Below are 5,765 nucleotides of genomic sequence, written 5' to 3'. Positions count from 1 at the left end.
TGCCCGTCTGTAGCGCTGGAGTGGTACTCCATGAAGCAAGGTGGACAGAGACCAACGTCACATTCCTTGCACCACGTCATCACGTCCTTACGCTTCGCTGCACGCTTTGTGGTGTTAGTGTAATGACCACGGTCATACACGTCAGTTAACGTAAAATAAGACGATTCATATTACGCTCAATAGCCCACAAAAAACATGCAGGAATCTGTTTTCTCATCGCCTCAAGACGCCTGAGTCCTCCGTTATCCCATTTTCTCTGACTTCCTGAAATCAACCTCTCTATAAAGCGAATTTTAATATGAGAATGAACACCATTGTTTTGAGTCAACTTAGAGATGTCTGATTACAGTTAAAGCATACAAGATCCTTTGTGAGTGATGTTGAAAGCTTTAACTGTCTTTATTGTCAGTAACATTGGTTAAGTAAGTGAGTGTTGAATCTGCCAGTACAAACGACATCCCGTGGTATTGTCCCTAGGAATAACCATAAGTTTCCAATTGCTACTGAAGTTAGATTATTTTGTTGCCCAAACATCAGAGAATCTGATGTTTGTAGTTTAGTTAGTGTCAGTTGTCTATTTAAGTAAGTCATAAATCTCCTGAACTATTCTGTCAACCTGTGTAATCTCCAAGATTTAACGCCTCCCCTTGAATAGTCCCTTGTTTGCAACCGTGCTGAGCTTGCAATATTAACGTTATCAACGTGTGTAATTCCACTTTTTCCTGGCAAGCTCAATCTCTGATTAGATTATATGAATATACATAGGAAATTAGCCTCATCAGGAACACTGACGTTCATAGCTAAGTGTACAGCAATCCAAATTGTATAGAAGGTCTGTTGTTGGTGAGATCAACCTTTCTGGTACGAATGTGTGGGCCGATGCACGAGGAAGAATCACACATTCGTGACTCTTCCTCAACGCATCTCCAGGTATGTGATCGATTGTATCCCACCGCCATGTAAAGTCAGTTTAACTTTGTCGATTTTGTGAATATCAGTGTTCATGTTGTAATAGTGAAATTGTCATTTACCCAGTGAAAGAATTAATATAACGTAAATGTTGTCTGTCATTGCCAGATGTAAGTTTTGTATAGTTGAAGTTAGACATTTACACATTCGTGACTCTTCCTCAACGCATCTCCAGGCCCAGTGTGTGTGTTGGCTTAATACCCAGCAGCTACCGGGGATCGGTAGCTGCATAACAGGTAGCTGTAGTGGACGATGTCGTTAATTCGGCAGGATTAAACTGTGCGAGTCCGCAGACTCCGCCCCTGGGAACTAGGCTGGACTCCCTCAGCCAAGTCGCCGTGTATCTGTCTACAACCGATTCCTAACAGTGATCTTCATTTGTTGTGGAGACACCAGTGTCATATATCCTGGGGCACTCCTTACAGTTATATGGGCAAAGTATTAATGTTGTTGCACATGATTGGTGATAATTAACAGACACATAATTATCACAGGTTAAGTATTGAACCTATGAATGTTGGCGTACCAGTGCTACTGTTGTTATCGGAGTTGAGTCCACCAGCCACTGAAGGCTAGTTGAAGTGCCATGTTATTCATTCCAAAATAGCATGTTGTTACAAAGAATATTTAATTCGGGATATTGTCAAGTGTCATATAACCATCTGTAGTGACAATGGAATAATATAATGATTGTTAAATGTTGTAACCAAGAATTGAAGATGTAATTTGTTAATTGTAAAGTAAGACCTGAGGGTCCAGTCCGGTCTGAACGTGTGTAATAACAATTGCATCTTATTTGTCAAAGAAATAATACAACAGTTTTTTGATGATGTAATAAATAATTGAAGTTGTTTAATGATGTAAAAAGTAATTGAAGATCTATTTTATGAATGGTAAAGTAAGACTTAAGTGGTCCAGTCTTGTCTGAGTGAACTTAATTAACATCTTATTCACTCCTTATGTTAATAAATATTAAATTAGTAAACTACAAGTATCACTGCTCTATTCCTTCTAAACATTGGTTCTCAGAAAATAATACTTGTACTCACATGCCTAGAAGCTCGCTAGTAGGCTACCTAACAGTACTAAGACATGGTATATTCTAATAAAAGTCTGGGTGTTGTAATAAGAAATACATGGTTCCCCAGACTAATCCATGGATTAGAATATAAGTAAAAACAGAGTATACTTCACCAAGGTAAGAACATTGAAATTCAGAAAATATTATATTATATATGAAAAGAAATGAGGTAAAGACAAGAATATTGACTTGGAAAATATAAGCAGAGAAATATAATATATATATATATATATATATATATATATATATATATATATATATATATATATATATATATATATATATATATATATATATATATATAGCCCAATAAAGCAAGCGGACTTCTACATACAATCAACACCTCAACCCGCCAGGATTCGAACCCACGGCCATGAGCCCATGACTGTGACCGGGGAACGCTGCCTCTGGACCACCAGGATACTAAAAGCAGTCCTAGACAATGTCATATTTCACTCAAAGCCTGTTCAACGAGCTTATGGCGCCGTGAACCTCTAATGGGGACTACCCTTATCACGTAGGTGGTCAGAGTAGCGTTTTACCAAATCCGGCTTCGAAACACAAAGATCCATATATATTTCATTAGCCCAATAAAGCACGCGGACTTCTACATACAATCAACACCTCAACCCGCCAGGATTCGAACCCACGGCCCATGACTGTGACCGGGGAACGCTACCTCTGGACCACCAGGATACTAAAAGCAGTCCTAGACTCTGTTATATCTCACACAAGGCCTGTTCAACGAGCTTATAGAGCCGGATTTGGTGAAACGTTACTCTGACCACCTACATGATACGGGTAGTCCCCATTTGAGGTTCACGGCGCCATAAGCTCGTTGAACAGGCTTTGTGTGAAATATAACAGAGTCTAGGACTGGTGGTCCAGAGGTAGCGTTCCCCGGTCACAGTCATGGGTTCGTGGGCCGTGGGTTCGAATCCTGGCGGGTTGAGGTGTTGATTATATATATATATATATATATATATATATATATATATATATATATATATATATATATGTGGAAATAAAGACCCAGCATAGAAAATTACTAAATATATACACCATGAAAGTTTAATATGAAAGATAGACATAAGTAAGAAAATAAATAAATAAGTATATGAATAAATCAGAAGAATAGTATGAAATAAAGTAAGGAAGTTCCCTCCCTTACATTAGCACAGACATAACATCGCCTTTGCCCCCTTATGACCACCTGGACCAGTTGGTAAGAAGTCCATGTTGTGACGAACAACCCAGTTACGTGCAACCAATCTGTCAGGTAGGCCTGCTTGGCTGTGACGTCGTGGTACAGCTGCCACGATGGTGCCATATTTCTCCAGGATTTGCATTATCACTTGCTTCTGAAATACCCCGAGAGAGGGTTTTTTCCTGGTTTTTACTAGGTACAAGTTGTATGCATTCAGGTTGGTGATGTCCATGAGGTGTACCACTTCAGACATTTCCTTACACACTCACTTGCGCCAACCTGCATGTCACTCTTGTCCACGAGGCGCATGTTGACATTGTATTCCACGACAGGGTCAGGTTTTTTCATTACCTCTCCTGAGGACCAGTCCCTTTTTCCACTGTCAACTATTTCACCCTTATGCACGGTTGACAGCATCTGCACAGTACGCTTTTCTTGTCAACGTATTGCAAGCATCTTGTCTGCTTGCTTCAGCTGGATCTCTCCTCGGGCAGGTTTACGAGTAAACACGGGCCAGTGTTTCCGGTTCTTGCGTACAGTTCCACAAGAACCGATGTCATGTTCAAGTAGGAACTTGGCCAGGGCAGGAGAGGCATAAAAATTATCAGTGTAGTCTGTACTCTGTATCTCCCTGTGAATGGTGTATTGTAGGCACAGTTTCAGTCCATGAGAAAGCACACAAACAAAATAAAATTTGAAGTCTCTGTGGCACCTATAACACGACTTGGTTTCTGTTGGCAGTGGTGCCTTACCAGCTTGCTTGCCAATTTGTATTCACTTTAAGTTACTTACAACTTCGTCTTCGGTCACTGATGACACTATGAACTGATTTAACTAAAGGCACAGTACTACACTCCCTGGTTGGCCTTTATCACAGCCGTGACCACAACTCCGTAAAAAAAATAAAATAAAAGCTTTGTCATATGGCAGTGATTTTGTGGTTGTAGGCCTCTTGACCTGGGTTGTACCTCCAACTCGATGGAGATTGAGTTTTAAAAAATACAATCGCGTCTAGCATTAAAAATCCTACATCGATTTACACTTTCACATGGAAACATCAGCTGGTAACCAATGTTTAGATAAATTCTTAAATTGTGAAGTAATCATTGATTGTTTAATTACTTAAAGTATAATGTGATAATTTTTGATGATTGGAGAACATTTGGAAATATGTAGTTTGTCTTAAAATGTGTTAACTCCATGTTAATTGAGTAAAATATGTTTGTATCTTTTACGTTGTGATAATACAGTGCATATGCACGTTTCTCAGTAAGTGCTCAACTTTAACTTTTTAAATGTTAATTGCATGATAGCTTAATGATTATAGATGAATTTGATATAACTGAATACCTATAAATAATTCAGACTACAGTATAAATATGCATCTCTAGACAGTGGGCCACCGTCTCCGCTGATTTATGCTGCAAGGAGACTCGACTCACAAATCTGGAGAAGTGATCTATGCACTCCATGTCGAAATGAGAAAGTTGCAACAAGTTGATCACGACCCGGACGGTGATTGATATTCAAGCATTGGAGCAGGCTGCATCACGTGGTGCTTTTGTATAGTGCACAAAATAAATACTTATCAATGTGTTCCTCGATGTTGTTTTTCATTGTACTCCAATAATATGCCTTTCTTATTTCAGCAAGGCATTTGTCAAGTCCGGGATGACCTGCTTGGGATACATCGTGGTACCGATTCAGTATTGTCCTATATTTTTGAAGTGGTGCAATATGTCTTGTCATAATTCAAAGTGACTGATTCTAGAAAATAAATGGTTTACGACCACCAGAGACCTCATCGTTGTTCATTTCTTAACTGCTGTAGAATTAGCGAAGATATTTATGTGGGGGCTATATATCTTGATAATGCATCAGCAGCCACATTCAAAGTGGGACGCTAATTCTTGATTTGTCAGATACCAACGGGCAAGTCTACCTCATTTTTTTTTTTTTTGCCTTGGGATAACTCCACATCTGCGTGATCTATATGAGCAGTTATCTGGTATCCAAAAATTATATTTCTAAATTTCGTTAGTGACCAGACAACCGCTAACGCCTCTAGATGTGTTACTGAGTCGAGAGTTACTGAATCATTGAGTTAACGACTTGCGTAAGCAATCACTCAATTTTTTGCCCCTTTTTAGCTGCATGGGAACAGCGCCGAGCCATTGTCCTGAAACGTTGGTACATAGTATAAACTTCCTTGTAGTCAGGAAAGGCCAACACTGATGCAATGGTGAGTGTTTCCTTAAATTCATCAAAACTATCTTCTTGTTCATCATTCTAGACAAATACAGCGTTATTTTTTTGAGTAACTTGGTTAGCGGCGAAGCTAAATTAGCATATTCCGAAAGACCGAGAAAATTACGCACTTTATTTATTTTTGTAGGACGGGAAAACCGAGCAACTGCCTTAACCTATGTTATATATATATATATATATATATATATATATATATATATATATATATATATATATATATATATATATATATATATATAT

This window comes from Homarus americanus, unplaced genomic scaffold (assembly GCF_018991925.1).
Source record: "Homarus americanus isolate GMGI-L3 unplaced genomic scaffold, GMGI_Hamer_2.0 scaffold20930, whole genome shotgun sequence".
Classification (NCBI taxonomy): domain Eukaryota; kingdom Metazoa; phylum Arthropoda; class Malacostraca; order Decapoda; family Nephropidae; genus Homarus; species Homarus americanus.
The sequence above is the reverse complement of the archived record's forward strand: the minus strand, read 5'-3'. Positions refer to the sequence as shown.